General features: G+C 38.4%; 1 pseudogene; it reads right to left on the minus strand.

Moving 5' to 3' along the window:
- Positions 1 to 21,001: 21,001 nt before the first annotated feature.
- On the minus strand, positions 21,002 to 21,837 carry LOC118675672 (annotated as a pseudogene).
- Positions 21,838 to 25,811: the final 3,974 nt, after the last annotated feature.

Consider the following 25,811-nt stretch of genomic DNA (forward strand, 5'->3'; position numbering starts at 1 on the left):
GACAGAAATACATTAGCTAGAGTCCTTGGGTAACCTGGGTTAAACTTAGGCATGTTATCTAAATTACAGTTTTGGGTCTCCGGATCACTGAGTTGATAGAAACACATTATCTAGAGCCCTTGGGTCTCCCAACCACTGAGTTGTCAGGACAATTTAGAGTAATTGTGCTGTCCTGGTCTCGGGACCACTGAGTCAGCTGGAACACACCACCTGTGGCCACTAAAACAATTTAGGGTAATTGTGCTGTCCTGTTTCCAGGTACAGTAGAATGTGCTCTCTAAGACCAGTATGATAACAATCAATGGAATAGTCATTCAATTGATAAGGCATTCAATCGAATGGGATGACTTATACAATTTAGAAAATCAAAGTAACCTGTCCATTGTTAAACAAAGCAAATAGGTACCATACTTCAGTTTGACAGAGTGGGTGGAGTTTTCTTACGTATATTGAAATTTCCTTTGAGAATTCTCTATTCACCTTTGACAATATTCTATTGTTTATTTTTAATTTTACTTTTTAACTTGTTCTTTTCATGTGTTCTTTGTGTTTAGATGTCCCAACAAGAATCTTTTGATATTTTATTTTATTTTTCCATCACCATTTATCCCCTCTTTGCCCTCTTCCACCTATACCCCTCCCCCAACTCTTCCACTCTTCCACTCCCCAATCACCACACTGTTGTCCCTGTCCATGAGTTCTATTTTATTTTTCTTTTTTGCTCAATCTCTCCATCCCAGCCCCCTCCTGGAGCTGTCTGCCGGCTCTCTAGGAGTCTGTCCCTATTTTGTTATAGTTCACATATAAGTGAAAACATGAACAGCAGCTATTGTTTTCTTTTTTTTTTAATCTGTGATACTCTTGCCACATATAAATTAACCTTTTACAAGCTTCCTTTTTAAAGATTTATTCAATAATTATTTTGACATGCCACTTTTTTTAAAATGTAGTTTTAGCTCTTGTCCTTTTCTGTGTTGGCATGATTAGTTCTACTTTTTCTTGACAACTTACATTCCATACAACAAATATATCAAGTTTGTTTAACTAGTTCTTTGTTGTAGATTAATTTCATCTTTTTATTTTATAAATAATATTGTGATGAAGAACTTTGTAGCTCATCAGGATTTCATATAAACTTTTTGGGAAACATCCTAGAAAAGGATGGATCAAGTCCAAGAGTATTTTTATATTTCTTTACATATTTTGGTAATTACTATCCAGAGCCTTTTTTCCTGGTCCTCATGATACCGAATTTTTGGACTGGAACCCGGATTCTTTGTTCACTGGAATCAAAGAATGAATCCACAGACAGAAAGTGGTATAGCAAAGGTGGAAATTTAATTAAGAATAGATACAGACTCCCACGTGGGGAGAGGGAAGAGTCCCAGGAAATGAACTCTCAAGTAGGGAGGGGGAATGCATCCCACTGGGTTTCTTTTCCCTATGGCTTATAAAGGCTGTAGTTCCTGTGTCCTGATATCCTCTCTGATTGGTCAATATTCCCCTTCGAATTGGTTACTATAGTGATTCCTGAGGCACTCCTTCCTCATAGTCCTTCCATTCCTCTGGGCTTTCTTCTTTTCCATATGAATGAAGGGCTTCCTTCTCTTTATTTTGTAAATATAGACCTTTCCTGGCTACTTCTAGTTCCCTTGTCTTATGTAAATGCAACTGTTGCTGCTCTCTTGTCTTATGGAGATGTAACTGCACCTGGTGTCCTTGTGTTATGGAAATATACCTTCTCTCAGTCTCCAGCCCCACACTTTTCCATGGACCCTGATTCTAAAAAACCCTAAGCCTGCCTATGTTACCCCAAAATTCCTGCTTCACTCACACCACCTTATTCACTAGAGCCTGCGTGAGCCATCACACTTCTTTGACCTAAATATTAACATTAAAGCTATTTTGGATTAATTTAATGGTGAATGTGTCACCTCATTTTAATGTCATGGAAGGATACATAATGAACTCTGAAATTTGATGAGATTCCTTTACAGGAGAAACATTTCAAGGCTGTTTGGAAACAGAAAGACTAGGTGCAAGAGGTGGCCTGCTCTGCTGAGAAACTGAAGGAAAAGGCTTGGGATCCCGAGTGAAGAGGAAGGAAAAGGCAATGGCACCTCAGCCCGAGAAAGGGAAGCCACAATGCAAGTTGCTGCAGACCTCACTCTCCACCCCTCTTACAGCACATCGCGGGTCTAGCTGAAGTATGGTAGCAACCATTTCAGGTAGAAACTGTAGTTTAACTCTAACCCTGTGGTTTGGCTTAACAATAGAAAAGTTACTTTGATTTTCTGAATTGTATAAATCATCCCATTCGATTGAATGCCTTATTGATTGAATGACTATTCCATTGATTGTTATCATACTGGTCTTAGCACATTCTTCTGTACCTGGGAAACAGGACAGCACAATTACTCTAAATTGTCCTGACAACTCAGTGGTTGGGAGACCCAAGGGCTCTAGATAATGTGTTTCTATCAACTCAGTGATCCGGAGACCCAAAACTGTAATTTAGATAACATGCCTAAGTTTAACCCAGGTTACCCAAGGACTCTAGATAATGTATTTCTGTCACTTCAGTGACCCCGAGACCCGAAACTGTAATTAACATGCTTAATTCTGCTTCTGTCATCTGCTTTTTTGGGAGCCAGGTGCCACATTCCAAACCCTGGGATGTAATCAATACCTTTGTGATTTTTGCCTATATAAGTCTGGTTTTGCCACCATCTTATTGCTATGAGATTTGGGAATGCCCCCTCATAGTCCCGGGTTGCAATAAATGTGACTCTTTAATTCGACTTCTTGAGGCGTCCTTCTGTGATTTGCGGGGTACATTACAACATAGCCTTCAGCCTGGCCATCCTCAGCGTCTTCGGCAGCTGGTTCCACTCAGGACTAAGTGGAAGGCAGCCACCGGTCCCTGAGTGTCGGGGGCTGGAATCCCCACAGAGGTCCCTGTGAGTTCCAGGCTGTTGGGCCCCTTTGGGAAAACGGAGCAGATGGATTTCAAGTTATGTTCCCATTGGATGGGCAAAAGGGAGGTTTTGGGAGCTGCTGAGCCCATGCAGCTTGGGGAGTATCTATGGGCCCTGCACCCAGTGTCTCACAGCCTCCTGGATCGCCACGGCGGGGTGCTGGTGCTGTTCCTTCCTCCCAGTGAGGGCTGCAGCCACTTCACGTGGGAAAACCCTTTCCCATGTGTTTCAGTTCAGGAGCACCAAGCAGCAGAAAAAGGGATGCGTTCCCTGCAGCGGCCCAACCCCAGGCAGGCAGACAGGTCCCCGAAACGTGTGCACCCCAGAAGCAAAGGGAGGGTACAGACGGGGGAGCGGGGTGCCTGCAGGGGCTGAGACCTTCGCTTCTATCCGCTAGCCCTCCAAGCTCACTCAGCCCCTCAGAGCGTCAGGTCTGCCAGGGATGCCCAGGCTCAAAAGCTGGATTGGGTCCCGGACGTGACATTCAGTCTCTCTTAGGGCAGGACAGGACCGAGATGACAACCATTCCCCAAGAGGAGAAAGACACTTTCCACCAAGGGCCTCAGGACTGCGTTTCAGGAAGCCTCTCTCATTTTCGGAGGGCTTGAATTCTCAGTTGTCAATTTCTGTAAGCTGATATTTATGGCGAGCCCACTGAGTACCATAAGTCATGCTATTAAAATAGTGACTTAGATGAGGGCCAGCTTCCTGAAGGCTCTTCCCTTCATGTATCCCCGTTCTTCACTCTACTTCGGTGCTGATTTGAATAATAATTTTCAAATATTATTTGTGTATGTGAGAGTTATCCACAATGTAATGACTACAGACCCAACACACATTTACATTTAATCCACATTATTAGCAATTACTCCATGAATGTCTTAAGTCTAGACAATCAACAAAACTACAAGTCCTGATTTGTAAATAGCCATCATAGTCCATTTTAAGGCCTAGTTATTGAAAACAGGCTTGGGAAGAAATTCACAGTTGCATATCTTGACATATTATTTCTGTTATTGCACAGCCCCCTGAATCTGAGGAAGAGGGCTGTCCCTTCCTCTGCCCTAGCCCTTATCAATCTCCTAAGAAAGATTTCAGATGAGTGACAAATAATGCTGTAGCAAAGCAAGAAAATCTATTAAGAAAGCAAGGCAAGCAAATTTGTTAAAAATACACTTGGCATATAGCACAAGCTGGCACCCAGCTAGTCTGAGCACTTGTCAGGGTGGGGTTCAAGTGTTTTATACCCTTCTCCCTATAGGTTTCAAAAACTTTCTTGCTGGATATCTTGGGTAGCAGACTAGGTTTCAAGGTCCCCCTTTTTCTTTGCTGCAGCTTTTCTTAGAATGTTTTTTCATACATCTGGTGATTTTTTCTTGGCAAGTTCCAAGACTGCTGACTTCTTTGTTCAGGGGTGAAATAAACTCCCCTTTTCTTCTCCCTCCCCCTTCCCTTCTTATTATTAGCAATTACTCCATGAATGTAAGTCTAGACAATTAAAACTACAATTAGCAGTTCTAGGGTAAATTAAGCTATGAATTCTCTGGTTAGGGAGGGGAGATATTAATCATTTGCTTTGAAGTTTCCTTGTCTGTGTGAGATAGGGTCTTGCAATTCACAAACTGGCTGAAAGCTGCCCAAACTATTTGACCTTGTTTAATTTTGTCTCAGTTTCCCCTTCCACTTGTCCAGGAATTTTCCTAGCGTCTTACTATACTGCCACATTTCCACCATAAAGATACAATATAAATAACCTCAAGAACATAGATAACAGCAAAATGGAGTATGCTATTTAGGAATAGATGGATTTTAATATCTATTCTTTTTCCAGTAAAATGCATTTAATGTAAATATATGTAATTTAATCTTTGTTTCAAAAATTTTAGTAATTTTAATAATTGACACTAGTTAGTTGGTATAAATATATCCAGCAAATAATCCTATCTCCAAGAAGAGAGATTTTGTTTCTTATATTTCTTTCTTTTGTGTGTGTGTGTAATTTCAGAGAAGGGAGAGGGAGAGAGAGATAGAAACATCAATGATAAGAGAGAATCATTGGTCAGCTGCCTCCGGCACGCCCCCTACTGGGGATCAAGTCTGCAACCCGGGCATGTGCCCTTGACCAGAATCAAACCCGGAACCCTTCAGTCAAAAGGCTGATGCTCTATCCACTGAGCCAAACTGGCTAGGGCTCGTTACTTTTATTTCTATTTGTATTTACATTTACTGAAACTCAAAAAGGAAAAAAAAAAAAAAACAGAATAAAAGGAAAACAAAATTAACATGCACTGATAATATAAACATATATATATACATATATATGTATACTTTTAATTAACAGTCATTTATCCAGGTCCCACTCAGTGCTAAAAGCTGTACATCATTTAGACTTATTAGCATCTAGTACAAATACCCACAAATTTCAGCAATAGTACAAATCTAGCTTTCCACCTATTTTTGTACCTCCAGAAAGCTAGGTTGGCTATTACATGTTTACAGTATAAAGACAAGTATCCTTTCCATAAGAACAACTGCTTGAAGAGTTAGAGCAGCATCAATAATTAACTAAAGAACAAGGTAAATTGTTTCCAATGTTTTTGTTTGAATTGACAGGTGTTATAATAAAGCTCAGTTATTTATGTGAGGAGGCAAAGCAGAGTTTTAAGTGACTGAAGGATTCTTATTTGTGAACAGTCTGCTGGAACAACTGTAAGAGAATATAATATTTTTAAGTTGAGAAAACACTAACTCAGTAAAACCTGAAGTAGAATTTTGCTAAGATGTATTACAACTGATGCTGAGGGAAGCATGTGTGGAGCAGAAAAAGGCAAATTTTGATCAATTTACAAAGCTTTGAATATATAAGGTATTTAAGTCTATATGTTGTTATTCATCAGCAAATACTTCCCACCAAATATTTAAATCTATTATGTCATTAAACCAGCAGTGTTGTGTGAATTTAATTCAATTTGATGCATAGTTCTGTGATTTTTTTTTTTTTTTTGTCAGAAATAGAAGCTGAATATTTTACTTGTCCCATCACAGGTCAGTATAATGGGTTAGCCTTGGTAATGTTATATTGTAATTTTTCAGCTTAAGGATGAGACTGAATTTTTTCTGAATGAAAAGAATTGCCCTTGGCAAATATTAATGACCACTATATAGTTTTGTAAATTAGTTTTTGCTGTAGATTTGAAAATCTTTCTTAATGATTTCAACCTACAATTATAAGACAAAACCATGCTTATATGTGGAACATATATTTTAAATAACTTCATCAACTAATGTTATTTCATGAGTCATTAGTAATGTCAAGTCACATTTATTTCTTGTGTTGTCAAATGTTAAAACAAGATCTCCATTCCACACATATTTGGAGCAGGTATATTTCCAAAATCAAACTGCAGCTCCATCAGCATTTTTCACATCTTAATAAAAATAACAAAGGCTATTTCCTAATTTCAAAATCCATTTAATTTCTCAACTGAGATGCTGCCACATCATTTCAATTGGAAATGATGATTTTGCAAAGAAGGGACATAATAAAAGACAAATATCAAGGAAAGAATCCAATATAATGCTAACTGCCTTCTAAGAAATAATATGTCTAATTAAAATCATATGCTAGTGGACTGATATCAGTATTTGGCAGTACTTCTACAGGTAAAAAGCCATTTTTAAGAATGAAATCTGTAAAATATCATTTCAGATAATCATTAACAGACGCACATTTGCAAACACTTTTATGATGTGGAAAGCTAAGTTTGATCAATTAAATGAAATATTATTAAAATAACCATAATGGTGCTGTTACGGGAGAATCAAATTCCCCTGCTGCTCCTGGGAGCGAGGTGGAGGTTCTTGGGGCACCACGGAAATAAGAATTTTCAGAAGTCCCCATAGGAGATGGGATGTGGAGAAGACTTTATTTGTGTGGAGTTACATTTCTTGGGTTCCAAAGTCCCCTGCCGCCTAAGCCAGTCCTGAAAGAGGAGCAACTAGAGTTCCATCAGAGCCAGAAACAAGGCCAGTGTCCAGACTTTCTGCTCCATATCGCAGCCAAGCGTGATTTAGCATCCAAGCTAATTAAAGTCCATTAGTCCATGTGCCATGTGGGTGCAGGGGAGTCCACAGGAGAGCCAGGAACGCAGCACACCAGAGAGAGAGAGAGAGAGAGAGAGAGAGAGAGAGAGAGAGAGAGAGAGAGAGAGAGAGAGAGAGAGAGAGAAAGAACTCCCTTTGCTTGGAAGTTTAAATATTCAGGTTTTGCATGCTTACAGTAGTCACGCCTATTCTGGCCACTTGGCTCCCTTTCAGGTGTGATTGAGGTTCCCACATCACTCAGACCTTACTGGGCATGCATCTATCTCATCTTCCCTTTCCTTCTTTTTGTTAAATAATAACCAGGTTATTACAATGGCATCAGTACTAGATTTTTTTTAATTTATAAGAAATAGCAAATATTTGTTTTTCTATTGTTACATAAGTGCCTTAATGATATCCTCAATTTTGCCTCTTGACCAGCAAAACTTAAAATACTTATTACGTGGTCCCTTACAGAAAAAGTTTGCTGACTCCAGGTTTAACTGAAAAAAAAAAAGAAAAAAAGTGAGTGTATAGTGAGTCTTTTGAATTATCCATGGAGGTACTTTGTTTACTTAATTGTTTCAGGTAATAATGAGTAAAATGTTTCATAAATTTTATAAAATACCCATTAGAGTAATACTACATGATATAGCTTTTCAGTCAATATTTTAAATATTTGACATTAGATACATAGCCAATTAAGATAAAATAATGTAAGTAAGCAATGTTTCTTAATATTAATTGATATATAATAGTTACATATATATTACAGTATGCCTCTGTGCCATATAGAAATAGTCTGTAAAAATGATCTCTATTTTTATAGCTATCTTCCAATTACAGTTTAATATACATTACTATGCAAATCAGTCCAAATCACTGCATTGAGAAAAGTTGCCTTCCTGTTCTCTGTAAAATTGGCTTCAAGATACATTCCTATAACAAAGCTGCTTTGGAAAGGTAACTCCTGCCCAGGATAAAATTATCGATGTTTTCTTATGAAAAAGAATCTTTTATTTTGCATCCAAAGCTAGCGATAATAAAGGGCTTAATAAGATGATTTATCTGATTGCTGTTTGAGCAAACCAACCTATATATCCTAGGGATTAGCATATACATACTTGTTACAAATGATATTTCCTTTGGCAATCATTCACATTTTGTCATACTCAAGAGAATAGGATTTTTTTTCTTCCCTGCAGCAGTTTGCTTACTTTGTCTCCATTTGATGTTGGAGGTATCATGTGGCCAAATTTTCTAAAACAAATTCTGAATTTTCAACTTTGCAATGTTTCTTACAGAGTTTACTGAACATAGACATAAAATCTACTACATGAAGTGCATCATGGACTGATAATTCCCTAAATGTAAGTCTTTAGTAACAGAGATAAATTACTTCCCTACTTTGTCAACTCCACACTTAAAAATTGCGGTTATTTTTCTTATTAGTAGGTACATCTACATGCTCGTTTTAATGTTTAGACTCTGAAAATCAATTTTAAATCTCAAGTTATTTATATAACACACAGAGAGAAACGTTGTAAGACAAGTGAGGAAACTCAAGAACCCAACTGCCTTTATATTTATTAACTTATTAAGCATATATTTACTAAATACCTACCAAGGGCCCAGCACTGCACTACATGCTTAATTCAGTCAAATAATTATTATTCTACCACCTCACTACAATATATTTAATAATGTACTAATTTTTCCATTCTTTTAATGAATACTTCAAATATAATGTATTTAAAATATTTTAATACTATTTTCCCTAATATAGAATAAATGTGCTATAAGAAAATGCCATTGTTTATCTTTCTTCCCCGAGTTTTACTTCTAGTCATCTTTCAGAATGAGCACATAAAGTCAAATTTTATTCTAAAGCTAATTTTTGAACTGGCCTTTGCTTTAGCTTTCATTTTGCACTGCTTTTTTATTTCAAGAAGATGAATATGTTTAATATGCTTTAAATTGCATCATATTTTATGAGCTCTCAAGAGATGCATTGTTATATGAGCCAAACATTATTGCATAATTATTGCTTCTGATATTTCTAAAAATGATGATGACTAATTAAAATGCATAAAACACATTTATCAGTGAAAAATTTTTCAGGGACTCAATTTCCATTCCCTCTTGAAAGAGCCTGCATCTTCTGCAGAAGAAGAACTTTTAAGAAGGAGCAAGCACCACAGCAATTGAGAGCATGCTGTATGTAGCATTAATATCTCATAGTGCCATTGAGGTACATGGTTAACTGGAGAAATACCACATCCTCCCATCCTCCAAGTGAGTGTGACTCTTGGTTTCACTAACAAGATGACGTATAAAGACCAATGGAAGATGTCTATCTTTGCATGCACACCTTATTTATGGTAAAATTTTATTTTTTATTCATTTAGAACAATGTCATAAAGAAACCCACTTTAAAACAAAAGAATAAAAATCCATCACTCCTTTCCTCATTGGAGCCACAAACTATACAACAAATTCTACTAAATTCTAGTTCACTAGATTTCCATGGGCTTAATTTTTAAGATGAATCAGAAACCTTAATCATTTGGCCACTCTATCAAGGAAAAATTCCAAATATGTTATCCTCGAACTCTGATCTGAAATGAAGTTTTCACCAGCTTATAGTTAGTTATATTCTACTTGGAAAACAAAAACAAACAAATAAGAATAGGCAAAGAGAAAACATACATCATCTACATGACAGATGCTGTGCAGGTTGATCATTAATACTATATCTTATTAAAGATTTTCCCTAGTTACATTTTTGTATTAACATGTCACATTTCTTTTTAGGAACAATAGTAATTTTTTTTTTTTTTTTTAGAAATGACAGTGACAGCAATTAATTTATTTAAAATACTTATTTTGGTTAAATCAGTTGTTTATCAAATGTGCTCATCCTCCTTTTTTTTTTTTTCCGCTTTGCTACTTACTCATCTTTGAAATACAAAGGGCCAAGAACTATGGGTGTGTGGGAGGCAAATACACTGTCCCTCACAAATCTTTTAACAAAGAGTCCCAAGCAGGATGTATCTTGCATTCTCTCCTAACCAAAAATGAGTTTAGCATCCAAAGCACGCTGGGATAAGATTTCCATAGATGATGACATTGTGATGTTCCTGTAGCTTTGTGGTATTTGAAAGGCATGGTTAAATTAGTTTTTCTTCCACATGTTCCTGCAGGGAAGGATGAAGCAGTAACTTACTTTAAGTTCTAATATGGAGGAATTTATACAGTAATCTCATGTAAAACAAAGCCTGTTACTGTAATCTTTGTGTTTATAAGTATTAAAGAACCTTTGAGTTCCTATCTAAAATCTTGAATGGTTCAAACTCATGGAATTGGGCTCCTTTTCAATATAATATCTTCATAAATTTATATAAGTCAAGGCCTATTACCAAAGCTTTGTAGCTTATTGATGCCTACAATTTAAAAATAATTTCCTATCGTTTCCAGACAATTGCCCACAAATGACAAGTCATTCTGGGAGGAAAATAGCAAATAGAATAACAACAGAAATCCCTTAAACATAGTAATATAGTTAATAGTTTTCAGAATTCCTTGCTTTTTTTATTTTTTATTCCTTGCTTTTTTTATTTTTTCATTAGAGGTCAGGAAAGTCCCTTCTGTCACCTTATGTAAATTACATTTCTATATTTCTTCTGTAAGTTTTTTTTCTCCACTTAAAAGAAAGGACAAGAAAATCCAGGTCCAGATGTTATTGAAAGAATTAAGCATATTGATTTACCCTTTGTTAGGCACTACCTAAGAATCCATACAGGGCTAGAAATGATATTAGGGTGTTTGTTGAATCAAAAAACTGTTAAAAGCTAATAAAATATTTTGCTGTAAGAAATTGAAATTATTATATGCATTTGAACAATCAAAACCACATATGCTAAATATCTTTTATCCTTTTTTAGCAGGATTACATCTACTCCCTCCAATGGTAGTCATGACCCTCAGAGTTCCAGAGATGCCAGAATTTGCCCAACACCAATATTGGAATAGCACTGAATACTTTAAGCCCCACTCTGAGAGGTCCTTTGACATCTTGTAAAAGATAGCACCTACCCATAATAAATTAGGAAAAATTATGTCCAAATAATCTGGCCATTGCTAGCATCCTGGTACAAAGATAGGCTTGGATCTTTACATCTTCTCCCTTCCCAGTGTTGCCATCAATAGTCAAGGCCAGAAACAAAAACTTTACAAAGTCTAGACATCAAAAGGTAAAAGAAAGAAACAAACATTATAAGTAATAGAGTATGCTGCTTATTACCAGATGGCCTACCTTCATTTAAGAAAGTGCAGGATATTAGAGAATAGTCAACAGTACCATTGAAATAACTTTCTAGACCCAAGATGGAGTCACTCCTGACAAAGTGCCATGTCAGCATTCAGAAACTTAGATGATTTTTGTGTCACTGTGAAAACTCTGCTTGACAACATGTGACGTATATCCAGTTAGCCAATCCCCAAACACCAAGCCAGCTCTGGGCTCTATAATTTTTCTTGTTCCTTTTCACCCCAAACAAACATGATTGTGTGGCCCCAGCCAATCAGATATTTGTATTTTTTTAATTCTTTATCCTATAAAGGCTCCCTGCCTTCTGTCCCATTTTGCAATTCTCAAAATGAAGACTTTCCACATCACAAAGTTTTAAAAAAATTTTGTTTATATTACCCAGATTGTCTTTAATTATTTTTTTAATAGGACCCAAATTAGAGAGATTAAAAAAAAAAGTATGGACTGTTTTGCTATGCAGTGTTTCCAGAACCAGTAGTCTTAGTATTACTGAGGAGCCTGTTAGAAATGTGGGATTCCGGCCCCATCTCAAATATGATGAATTACAGTCTGCCATTTAACAAGATTCCCATAGGGGTTATGGATCAAACGTTTGTGTCCTCCCAAACCCTAATGTTGAAATCCTACCCCCAATGTGATGCTATCAGGAGGTGGGGCCTTAGGGAGGTGTTTGGGTCCTGACAGTGGAATTCCATGGAACTAATCCTGATCCAGGTGACTCCAGGGGGCTCCCTCCTCTCTTGTGCCATGTGAGGATATGAGGAGCCAGAGGTCAATGAGCCAGGAAGTGATCAGCGCAAACCTATTGTACCTTGACCCCAGCCTCCGTAACTCTGATAAATACATGTTTGTTGTTTAAGCCATCCAGTCTATGGTATCTTTGGTATAGCTGCCCAAATGGACTAAGATGCTACGCAATTAGTATAAACATTAAATTTTGAGAAGGAAAAGGTAGAGAGCTATAAGAGGTTTGACCTGAGACTCCCCCTTTCTAGGTGAAATTATTTGTTCACTAAGTTAAAATGAATGTCACCTGCTTGAGTTTCCTTCATGTAAAGGAGCTAATAAATTGTGAGAAAAATTCATATTTCAGTTCAACTTTAATGTGTGGGCATAGATAAAGTCATATTCCATTATCTCCAATGGATGTGATAATGAAAGCCATTGGCTTTATCTACTCTGTATCATTTGAATGTTTTACAAGTATACATAAAATTAATTAAATTACAAATGCATTGACATCTTAAGAACAAATTATATTCGACTGTGCAAATCTTGAAACCAATATTAAAAATTATTAAATTAAAATTTGAATCTTTCAATATCACTTAGAGATGGCACCCTTTACCATAAGGATCCCTGTGCACATTTACAAAACAAAGCAGCCCTAACCAGTTTGGCTCGATGGGTAGAGCGTCGGCCTGCGGACTGAAAGGTCCCAGGTTCGATTCTGGCCAAGGGCATGTACCTTGGTTGCAGGCCCATCCCCAGTAGGAGGTGTGCAGGAAGCAGCTGATCGATGTTCCTCTCTCATTGATGTTTCTAACTCTCTATCCCTTTCCCTTCTGCTCTGTGAAAAACCAATAAAATATATTTTTTTTAAAAAGCAAATGTATTCAACCAAATGTATAAATTTTTAAATAAATTTATGCCAGATAACGTTTTAAGGAAGAAAAAATATTGCAACCCTCCTTCCCCACTTCCATATGCACACAACGATTGGTTGAAATAACTGTTCCACCTTTAGTAGATGCAGAAAAGTAAGAACATTGATCAATTTTCTACTGTATAGTTAAGTATAAAATCAAAATATTACTAAGAACATTATTATAATTAGCCATGAACATATTATTTTCTAGGTATGATTATTTTAATGGGTTCCTTTTGTATGATTTACTTCTTTGCTATTTCTAAAATAGATGGTCCAAAAAAGAGCTATTTCAGTTAAATTTGATTAATAGTTCTTGCTTCTTTAAAAACCAGAATTATAAGAGCATAGATGGATACTTAACAATAAAAGTAAACAAAGACAAACATGGTTTATACAAGATACTCTCAACTGAATTATTTAGCCAAGAGAGACTATGAAAGAAAACAGGCAAAATGAAAGTCATTTAGTGTATATTGTGGTACAGAGGCTAAACCAATAATGCCTTAAGACATTAATGCAAATTGTTTTGTAGAATTACATGAAGAAAAGACATCAAGCAAAATCTTAGGAACTGAACTATATGTGCACATTTGAGTAATAAATTGTTACAAATAACTTATTTGTAGGAAATAAAATATAACGAAACAACATTTTGTCTTATCTTTCTGTTAATTGTCACTTGAAATCATGGTTGAATTACTTCACGGTTCTCTATCAGCACAAGTACATTTATAGGGTGGAACTCCCATTGACTTGGTTAAACTTTACAAATCTGACTTGTGTAAAGGTTCTCTGCGGAGACACAGAGAGATTATTTACCCAAATTAAGTAAAAGGTACTTACACATCATCTGCTCTATGTTCAGACACTCTCAATCAAAAGAGAAAGAGGAAAAAAAAAAAAAAAAACTATGTCCAAGGAGCCACAAGTTTATTTTATAGGTTGCCAGTGTCAATACTGAATGTTAATTCACACTGGATTAATTTTGTTTTAAAAATTTATTTTTAAATTAGAGAAATATGGAGAAAGAAAAAATATTTAGTTTACCTATTAATTGTTTTCTATATTCAGATACTCTACTAAATACTTTATATTTATCATCTCACATAATATTTACAGAACTTCCTTGGCTTAACTACTATCTTTATCTCTGATTTCATAAATCAGAAAATAGAGCACTGAAAAATTATATTAGTAAACTTAATTCCCATACTTCAATATAGTAGAATAAGTAAATTCAAATAAACAAGATACTATGAATACAAATGTTTTTCACATATAAATACACCCAGTTAAATTCTATGTGGATGCTAAATTCTGAGCATTTCTGCATCTTTATCCACATAAATTTTTCTATAAAAATTATTGCTTTTCCAGAAAGAATAACAAATATTTTCAAAAAATTTACACTTTATCCTTGTTCTGTGTCTACAACAACTGATTTAATATTTTCATTATCTGGAGAGAAGTGGTGGACAAAAATGTCATGTGTTGCAGAGAGTTAAATAAAATGAACACAAAGAGGCTGCCATAGAGAAAGCAGCTGGCCATTGATGATTATTCTAAGATTATTTTCAGGACAATAATGAAAGCAGAATCTGGGTTGCATAAATGAGGCAGAAGAAGGCAGAAAATGCAGAATATTTTTAAAGAAGCATAGCAGTGATGGGAAGCAGGGAGGTAGTAATTTAGGCAAGAGTCACAAATTAGTTTCCTTTTAAAAATTAGATACAGAGACTTTAACATTAAAAGCAAGAACGGATCATACAAAAGGATGTTCTGAAAATATGGAAGATGGGAGGGACAAAGAGAGAGAATTAAAGGAGCATGTAGATGTAGAACAAGGAAAGGAACAAAGATGAATATAAGTACAGTTTGTTTTAGGCTTGGCAAGTAGGAAGGATATTTCTGTTGGGCCTGGAATCTAAAAGGAAAAAAAGTAATAATGGGAGAAAATATCAGTATCACTCTCTTATGGAGATTAATTTTTCAGAAAATTAATGCTGTAGATGGTCCAAATTCTAACCTATACATAACCCTCAAAATTTATTACAAAAGCAAACACCCAATTTAAAAATTGGCAAATGGTTTGAACAGATACTTCAAAGAAGAGATAAGGATGGTTAATAAGCACATGAAACAATGTTCCATGTCATTAGCTATTAGGGAAATACAAATTATGATGACATGCCACTACATAGCTATTAGAATGGCTAAAAAATTCTGACAATACTAAGTGTCTTTGAAGATGCAGAGCAACTGCTGATAAAAATGCAAAAATAGTACAGCCTCTTTGTAAAACAATTTAGCAGGTTACTTTTGTTTTTGTTTTTAAGTTAATCATGCACTTACCAGATGACCTAGAAGTCCCACTACTAGATATTAATCTTAGAGAAATAAAAACTTATCCTATATAATAAAGAGCTAATATCACACCCTCACGCCCCCACCACAGCACCGGGGCTGGGGCTGGGGAACCTGAGCCCAGGCCAGGGCACCTGAGGCTGGGCCAGGGGACCTGAGGCCGCGTCCCCTGCCTGGAACTGGGCCAGGGGATCTGAGGCTGAGCCCCCCGCTTGGTGGAGCTTGACAAGGGTCCTGAAGCTGCACCCCCTGCCTGGTGGGGATTGACTTGGGACCTGAGGCCACACCCCCACACCCTGTGGGGCTTGACAGAGGTGGGGCCAGCCGGGTCTGGGTCTCTCGTGATTTCAAGGCACACACTGGGTGGGCGGTGACAACTCTGGGTCCCAGGGCATGCCCCAGACTTTGACAGGGGGGAGATTTTCATATATATTTTACTAATTTTCTTTCATCTCTGACACTTCTATTATAGAGAAAGGGCAAATAGCAATATAAAAATATTTCCTCTAATTAATTTCCTTTTAATGTGTAATAATTTTGTGCACCGGTCTCTAGTGTTTATATAAAAACCTCTACACAAAAGTTTATAGCAGCTCACTTCATAATCACCTAAACAGGAAACCACTTAAATGTCCTTCAGCACATGAACTGATAAACTGTAGTACATCTATACAATGATATGTTATTCAGCAATAAAAAGACTCAAACTATTGCTATATGCAACAACTTGGATGAATTTTAAGGTATTCTGCTAAGTGAAAGAAACCAACCTCAAAAGGACATAACCTATAATTTCATTTGTAGGACATCCTCAAAAATCTATGGTGATGAAGAACACATCAGTGGTTGCCAGAGCTTAGGGGTGGGGATAGTAAAAGGGAGTTTTGGGGATGATGAAACCGTTCTGTATTCTAACTATGGTAGTAGTCACACAAATATGTGTGTGCTAAATATCATAGAAGATTATACAAAAAAGTAATTTTACTAAATAATAATTTTAAAAATGGGTTTTAAGGCTAGTCTTATGAAAGAACATAAAACAAAATGAAAGCTAAATTGCTTTTTATAATAAATAATTGGAATTATGGAGTTGTCTTCTGGCTAGATCTGTAAAACACTGGGAAACTGGAAAAGGAGACAGGAGAAGGAAAGATTTGCAAAACCTACCTGGGGCATGCCAGTGAAAATTCCCTGCTGTAAGACTAACCAACAGAAAAATAATGATTTGTATATTTTTCCTCTTTAGTTGGTAATATCTCTCCTCTGTTACTTCCAAATTTTTTTTTAATATATTTTTTATTGATTAAGATATTACATATGTGTCCTTGTCCCCACGTTACCCTCTACCCTCCCCCCCCCGCTCATGCCCTCACTCCCCCGTTGTCCATGTCCATTGGTTAGGCCTATATGCTTGCATATAAGTCCTTTGGTTGATCTTTCCCCCTTACCCCCACCCTCCCCTACCTTCCCTCCAAGTCCCGACAGTCCAATCAATGCCTCTCCGTCTCTGGATCAGTCCTTGTTCATCAGCTTATGTTGTTCATTATATTCCACAAATGAGTGAGATCCTGTGGTATTTATCCGCTCTCAAGTTCCATCCCTGCTGTGGCAAAGGGTAAGAGTTCCTTTTTCTTCTTCCTCTTCTTAAAGAATACCTTTCAGCATTTCATATAATGCTGGTTTGGTGGTGATGAACTCCTTTAGCTTTTTCTTATCCGTGAAGCTCTTTATCTGACCTTCTATTCTGAATGATAGCTTTGCTGGATAAAGTAATCTTGGTTGCAGGTTCTTGCTATTCATCACTTTGAATATTTCTTGCCAGTCTCTTCTGGCCTGCATGGTTTCTGTTGAGAAATCAGCTGACAGTCGTATGGGTACTCCCTTGTAGATAACTGACTGTCTTTCTCTTGCTGCTTTTAAGATTCTCTCTTTATCTTTTGCTCTTGGCATTTTAATTATGATGTGTCTTGGTGTGGTCCTCCTTGGATTCCTTTTGTTTGGGGTTCTCTGCGCTTCCTGGACTTGTAAGTCCATTTCTTTCACCAGGTAGGGGAAGTTTTCTGTCATTATTTCTTCAAAAAGGTTTTCAATATCTTGCCCTCTCTCTCCTTCTGGTACCCCTATAATTCTGATGTTGGTACGCTTGAAGTTGTCCCAGAGGTTCCTTACACTATCTTCATATTTTTGGAATCTCTTTTCTTTTTTCTTTTTCGGTTGGGTATTTTTTGTTTCTTTGTATTTCAAATCTTTGACTTGATTCTTGGGATCCTCTTTTCTGCTGCTGGATCTCTGTAAATTATTCTTTATTTCAGTCAGTGTATGCTTAATTTCTAGTTGGTCCTTTTTCATGTCCTCCATGGTCTCCCTATACTTATTGAGGGATTCATTAAATTTATCGGCGGTTTCCATAAAATTCTTGAAAAACCTTATAACGGTGGCCTTAAACTCTATATCCAATCGTTTGCTTTCCTCCATTTCTGCCATTTGTGACCTGTTTCTTTGTCTCCGCATTTTGGCAGCTTCCCTGTGTTGATAGAGTGGCCCTGTGCGCCAGGTGTCCTGTAGGGCCCAGTAGCTCAGCCTCCCCAGTTACCTGGGGTGGACACTCTTGGTGCACTCTTGGTGCCTTGGTTGTTGTAGAATCACTGGGAGGAATTGACCTCCAGGCCAATTGGCTGTGAGAATCAGCTGTGTCTAAAGTGGGAGAACTTCTGTGCTGAAGACACCCTTCTGGGGCAAGACTTGCTTCAGTGGGGCTTTGGTGCTCACTGAGTCTGCTCCCTGAGTGCGTCCCTTATGGATCTGAGGAGTTGCAGTCTGGATGGACCCCCTCTGACCACTGGGTACAGTGGCTCCTGGATCTAAGGAGGTGCTAATTCAGCCTCTGCCTGAGGCCACACAGCAGGAGCCACGAAGAGGCTCAGCTATGAAGCAATGCAAGCCGCTGCGGGGCCTTGGGCCTTCTCTTGGAAGTTCCAGGTCTGCCTGGTTCGGCTGCAGTTAGGTACATTCACATGCAAAAGCCTCTGCGGCAGCCTGGGTGGGGCGGGGTCTCAGGGAGTCAGAGGGCGGAGAAAGCGGCCATGGCCGATTCTCCACCCGGAGTGGCGCGTCTCAGTGTTCCGGTAACGGCTGCAAGCACCTCTGAGGGAAAGCCGCCCTCAAGTTCGCTCGCTGCCGGACAGACCAGCTTCTCCCCGTGTGAGACCTGGGTCCCCAGAGACTTCCCGGAACCGGAGTTCAGAGCCGTCGGGAGTTTGTGATTCAAAAAGACAGCCGCGTCCTCAGGCGCCACCCCCTTTCCTCGCGCGTGCGCGCCGCCGTACCTCTGCACTTCACCTCCGCAGCGCCTCTGGCTCTCAGCGTGCTTTTCTTTCCTTCTAGTTGTGGAATTTACACTCAGCCAGCCTTCCTGTTGTTCTGGATGATGTTTGCTCGGTCCTTTGGGGTAATTTTCAATTGTTGTGTGAGGCAATAATATCCCCGTGTTTACCTATGCCGCCATCTTAGTTGCTCCAAATTTTTAATAAAAATTCTGTTTTATGTAGAAGTTTCAGGTTAGAATTAATTTGGTGATTACAGAGGAAATTTTCTCTGTCCATTTGTGGCAGCAGCTACAGCAAAGAGAAGAGCAGCTAAAGAAAATGAGATGGTGAGAGAGAATCAAGAATCCAAAGTAGTGAACAAGGCATGGAAAATGAACACTCCTCCTTTTAAGGACTCATCCACAGTACTGTGATGTCCTGTATCTCCCATGAAATGAGAATTATGTCTGGCTAAGGAACAGGCTAGATGGCTTGGGGTACTTTGGTTACACACATACAACCAGGAAGTTGAATGCTGAGGTACCCTCTGAATAAACTAGTGATATTCATTATTTGGGAACTTCACAAGCATAATTTCTATCATTTAAATTATTTAATCTCTAAACTCCTTTATATAGAAGATATTTTTCCATGAAGGCAAAAATACTCTATTGATGTGGAATATTATTAGATCTGATTATAGCAATCATACTATTTTCTTTTCCACACTCATACTTTTATTGTAATGTTTTTAACATTCCATAAAAGTCCACTTGGGCATCTGATAAGACATTGAATATAGTACCATTGTCTGTAACATTGTGAATTGACTGTCTGTTGCCCCTGAGTGGCTTGTGATCTCCGAAGCAATAGGTCTTCTCCAAGCCTGTTATAGTCCCACTAGAGGCCCAGTGCATGAAATTCATACACTGGGGGTGGGAGGAGTCCCTCAACCTGGCCTGCGCCCTCTCACAGTCCAGGACCCTTCTGGGGATGTCTGACTGCTGACTTAGGCCCGCTCCCCATGGAGGTGGGAGAGGTTCCTGCCACCGCTACCGCTGCTGCGCTTGCCAGCCATGAGCCTGGCTCCTGGCTGAACTGCGCTCCCTCTGTGGGAGCACACTGACCACCAGGGGGCAGCTCCTGTGTTGAGTGTCTGCCCCCTGGTGGTCAGTGTGTGTCATAGCAACTGGTCATTCTGCCATTCAGTCAATTTGCATCTTAAGGTTTTATTATATAGGATACTGGACTGTGAGCTTTCATGCCATTCTCACACTGTCATTGCAGCATCTCAATCAGAGTGCACGAAGGGAAAAGATGGTGTTATTTGTAGGCAGATAAAAGACAACAGAGAAGTGTGCTGGGCTCTGAAAAGTTCTGTGATGTGAACAGCACAATCCTTTGATTTTATTGCAGATTTAAGTGAAACAGGCAGTAATATGTAGAATTCTGTTATTATCCTGACAAGTATATGATTTTCACAAACCATGTTGCCTCTTACTTTACTATTATCTGCCTATTTTGATACTATATATTTCATTCTATTTTCTACCCCCTATTTATTTTTGTTAGAAAAGCAATCCTTGCTCTCCTGTAGAATAATCTATTTAGAGGTTACTAAGTAATCTCAGCACTTTCCTAGTGCTGTCATAACAAAACACCATGAAATAGGTGAGTTAAACAACAAAAAATAACTTCCTCACAGGTTTGGAGGTCAGCAGTGCAAGATCAAGGTGTCGTCAGGGTTGGTTTCTGGTGAGAGTTCTCTTCCTGGCTCCTTCTCCACATATCCTCTCTCGCTCTGTGGGGAGAGAGCCTGAGCTCTGGTCTCTTCCTCCTCTTACAAGGCCCTCAGTCCTCTGGATCAGAGCTCCACCCTTAAGACCTCATTTCACCTTAATTACCTCTCCAAAGCACCTGTCCAAATGCAGCCCCATTGATGGGATAGGGCTTCAACAGGTGAATTTTAATGGGGACATACTCTTTCCATAACACCTGCCTTTGTTGTAATCTTTTTCCTCCCTGGAGCTTCAGTTTCCATCAACGTTGTTTTCATTTTCTGTGAACACATTGTATGCGGGAAACTTATTTATACATTTTACGTATTTATACGTTCTACCAGTGTAGTAGAGTGCGGGACATCTATTAATACGTTTTTTATAGATTAGCGGTAGAACGCGGGTAACGTATAAATACATAAACTAAAGTTATCGTAATTTTACTGAATGTTGCCATTTGCGCAAAAAATTAGCAAAAATGGCCCGCGCCACCTGTTAGCGTGCGATAAAAACTACCTGCAAACAATGTGTGAAGAAACAGCTGACGACCACTCCTTGGTCGTTCCTTCGCTTTCAGTGGTCTGAGCCATGGGAGCTGCAGACCAGTCTTCAGGGAACTGCTGAACGGGCACAGACGACACCCGCACGCCTTCAGGCCAGCCTGTGACCTCAGGCTGAGCAGCAGTTATTCACGCTGAAACTCCTCCTCGGTCACACAGCCTTTCCAAAGCAGGGTTGCTTTCCTTTTCAGTCTCCTCGGTGCACCTGCAGAAATCGAGATCAGCTGCGACCTTCTGCAGGTGCTCGCAGATGGTGCCACGCATGCGCAGAAATCCCCGGGCGCATCCACATCAGACCCGCTGAGTGAGCTCCTGTTTGTTGCAGGGTTGGTCATGTCCACACAGCACAGAGAGTCCGTGTTACACAGAACGAGGGTAAGCAGGTTAGCCGCAGATGCCTTTGTGAGAGCCTGGTGGTCATCCCTGGGAGCAGAAACAGCCAGGAGTCGCGGCTCCCGGAAGGCTGCCTGGATCTGGCTGGTGAAGGTCCCGGGGCTGAAGTGGCCGGCAGTGGGAGCGGCTGCAGTGGCAGCAGCAAACTTCAGCACAGCCCACAGGCCAGTATTCCTGGAGGATATGACACTGCCATCACCCTGTTCAATAGAAGCGGGTCCCAGGCTACCAGAAGCTTCTCTTCAGATTTATGATGTAGACGCCATCACTTTTCCTTCTGTAGATGTACTGTTCCATTGGAAGTCAAGGTCGGTGCCTGCTAAGGGGGTTCCTGCTGCAAGAACTTTGAGGAAATACGATTCCTTCCCTTGTAGGGCATCAAGGGCTCTGGACATTGTGAAAGTTTTCTTTAAGTTATGACAGGAAGCCAGACAATGCCAAATGGACCCCTCTTGGGCTAGCTAGGAAACCTTCCCTCCAGTCCCCTGCTTTTTAAATGTTTCACTCCATGATTTTAGGGTGAAATTTTGCAACAAGACAGAAATATACTTTCTAAAGTATTTACTTGTTCCTCTAATTAACACTTTATTTTACTGAAAATGTGTCTCTGTATCTTTTCTTCAGTATAACTATATCCTGAAGGACCCTTGAATCCTCCATCCAAATTGGATGATCTGGAGTCAAATGCATCTCTCTGAGTTCCTGAATTGAATCGTGTTGCTCTTTAATGTCTCTGGTTTATTTTTTCTTTTTCTTTTATTTTTCCATCACCATTTATCACCCCTATATCCTCTTCTACCTCCACCCACCCTGCTTCTCCCCCAGTCACCACACTTGTCCTGTCCATGAGCTCTTTCTCTTTTTTTCTTTTTTGCTCAACTCCTCCATCCCAACATTCTCCCACCAGAGCTGTCAGCCTGCTCTTTAACTATGAGTCTGTCTCTATTGCTTGTTAGTCCAGTTTGTTCATTGAATTTTACATTTGAGTGAAATCATATGGTACTTGTCTTTTACTAACTGTCTTATTCACTTAGCATTATACTCTCCAGGTCCATCCATGCTGTCCCAAAGGGTAGAATGTTCTTCCTTTTTATGGGCAAGTAATATTCCACGGTGTAAATGTACCATAGTGGTTTTATTCATTCATCTACTGATGGACACTTGGGCTGCTTCAAAATCTTGGCTAATACAAATAACGCTGCAATGAATATAGGGGTGCAAATATTCTTTCAAATTAGTGTTTTGGGTTTCTTTGGATATATTTCCAGAAGTGGAATCGCTGGGTTATAAGGCAGTTCCATTTATTTATTTATTTATTTTTTTGAGATAAGTCCATACTGCTTTTCACAGCTGGTGCACTAATCTGCAATCTCACCAAGAGTGCAAAAAGGTTCCCTTTCTCCACATCCTCACCAACACTTTTTGTTTGTTTATTGATGATAACCATTCTGACAGGTGTGAGATGATAGCTCATGTGGTTTTAATTTGCATCTCTCTGATGATTAGTGACAATGAGCATCTTTTCATATGTCTATTGGCCATCTGTACGCCCTCTTTGGAGAAGTGTCTATTCAGGTCCTGTGCCTATTTTAAATTGGATTGTTTGTGGGGGGGGTTTGGTTTTGAGTTTTATAAGTTTTTTTTTAATAAATTTTGGATTTTAACCCCGTATCAGATGTATCTATCAGTGAACATATTCTCCCATTTTGTGAATTATCTTTTCATTTTGTTGATGGTTTCCTTTGCTGTGATAATATGTATTAACAGCCCTAAAAAATAATGCTTTCATATGGGAGAGAATTACACGCCCAGTAAGTTCCATAGTCATGAAACAAAAGTCAGTATCAAGGCATCTCTGCTAAAAAGGTGATGCAAAAGTCCGTGTTTTTGAAATCTTCTTTTGTTAATACAAGAAATCAGATAACCATCAGAGCTTATCAATCTGAGAACTACAGGAGTAGGAGAAGGAAAAGGAGGGGAGGGGAAGGAGGAACGAGAACAAGAGGATAAAGAGAGAAGAGGAGGAGGAGGAGAAGCAACTTTTATAATGAGAAATATTTGTAATAGAATAAAATATATTTTATGAATGTATTATTTTGGGAGGTAATAAAAACATTATGTGGAAAAAGAAATATATGAAGAATGATGTGAGAAAAGGTGTATTTAGTAATGTTATTTGAATGTTTTTGCAGCTCAACAAACACTGAAATATTCACACCGTAGAGAAAGGGAAAACATATATGTATGGGCCAAAAAAAAAAGGGCAAAAAAGAAAAGAAACTCCAATGTATGGGTTAACTAATTAGTTGAAAATACTGTAACAGCTCATTGGGCAATTTTGTAATCAGATGAGCCCAAGGGATGAATATGATCAAGTTTAAAACAGTTCATTTTCTTTGAATGCAGCTGTATACAATGCCCCAGGAGATTCTAGAAGCAATGCAACTACAGCGACTCTTTTGATTAATAACATATTCAATCCCTAAAATCCATGAAAAGAAATGAATGTTGTTATGCCTTGAAGGGTATCCATAGACTCTATGAAGCCCCTTCTGGAGAGAGAGTAAAGTAGCCGGAAACCTGTGAATACCCATCTTAATGGTATTGCCTTCTTAAAGATCGTCTTTTAAAAGTTTTTCATTTTTTCTCTGTATCTAAGTTCGTAGGGTTAAACTATGCTGTGATTGCCATAATTGTTATTTCTCCGCCAGTGATTTTATAGCCAACAAGGGAACATTAGCACCCACTGATTCCTTGTGGAAAATAATCTATTTAAAGATAGTTGCTTCAATGGAATCTTTTTTTTAATGCTTCACTCCATTATTTTATTATGGAGAAACCTGCACCAAGACAAACTGGATTTTCCAAATAATTCACTTATCTCCCTATTTATTCTTCCCTGGAAGTCATAAGCCTCTGTTGACAGCAGCCCAGATGGGTGCTAGGGAAGAAATTATGATTAAAAACATGATGAGAATTCAGAGGGCTGCAGGATGTCTACAAATATCAAGGACTCTTGCTAAGGGCCTAAGCCAATACTCATTACATGACTTATTTCTTAGGGTTTTCTGTCTCTCAGTAATTGCTGGGTTATCAAATCATACATCGAGCCAACCTTTTTTGTAGCACATATAGCTGGATTCAGCTGTTTGAACATTATTTGATATATTTGGGTTAATCATAAGATTATCTGACATTGTCTAACAATCTCTTTCCCTCAGAGTGAAGGAAATTTACATGAAAAGAGTGTGGTAAACAAATGGAGTAAGTAATATGATTTTGTTCAGCAGTGTCTGGCACATACAGAAAGTGCAAACCCCCTCTTCCATTCTTCTTCCTCAAGTCAAATGTATGTCACTTAGGGAGGGGCGAAAAACCTGTGATAACTACAATATAAGTAATTTTTGAAAAGTAAACTAGTCTCTGTTCCTGTCAATATTTTTGAAAGAAAATTAAGGGTATCTAAAATAAATTCAGAATTCAAAGCATAATATACACCTCAGAAAATGTCGTTCTTCAGGGCCTATGCAGTCTTGTTTTATAGTGTTTTCATATAGTGTGTGAAAGTTGATGATAATTGTATCGCATTGATGTCAGGTGGTGTCAATTGATAAAACAACTTTTGTTTAGAGAATCTTTGGGGAATGACAACGAAAGGACAAAACAAGGAATTGAAATCAATGGTGGCTAAAAAACCAATTAGTAGATGACTGTAAAATAAATATCTGTGCAGAGAGCAAGCAAGGATAGACAAGGAAACAGGGAAGGACAAGGAAAGTGGCATGGTAATGGCTCAGGGAAAGAGTTTTCGCTTCCATAAATACTGTAGTGACTAAATAACTTTTCAAGGCCAGAAGCGCTTAATGCAAAAATTTAATTCAGGATAGCGCTGGGTTATTAGCAAAGCATTGGACATCTACAAAGAGTCATTTATTGTAAGTGGAGTATAAAATCACATATATATTCTGTCTTAGGAAAAATTAAATGTGCACATAACCAAGAATAAATAAAATGCTTGGTTAGTATTTTAGACATCAAAGTGAGCTAAAAAGTTATATCTGGATTCAGAAGAAGAATAATCTCTCTCTCTCTCTCTCTCTCTCTCTCTCTCTCTCTCTCTCTCTCTCTCTCTCTCTCCCCCCCCCCCCCGTATATATACACATGTATATCTGCGGTATAGAATGATTAAATGAGAAATCATTTAGCAGCAGGTGAACAGTACATAAACTGAGTCTTAAGGAGAGTAAAGAAAATGGGGAAAAGTTTTCCAGCAAGCAACATTTTAAATGAGAGAAGTTGGGGAAAGCAAAGGAATTGCCAAAGGATGGAGGCTACTACACAGAATGAAGAGCTGTCACACACAGGCTGG

The sequence above is a fragment of the Myotis myotis genome, unplaced genomic scaffold (assembly GCF_014108235.1).
Source record: "Myotis myotis isolate mMyoMyo1 unplaced genomic scaffold, mMyoMyo1.p scaffold_m19_p_2, whole genome shotgun sequence".
Classification (NCBI taxonomy): Eukaryota; Metazoa; Chordata; class Mammalia; order Chiroptera; family Vespertilionidae; genus Myotis; species Myotis myotis.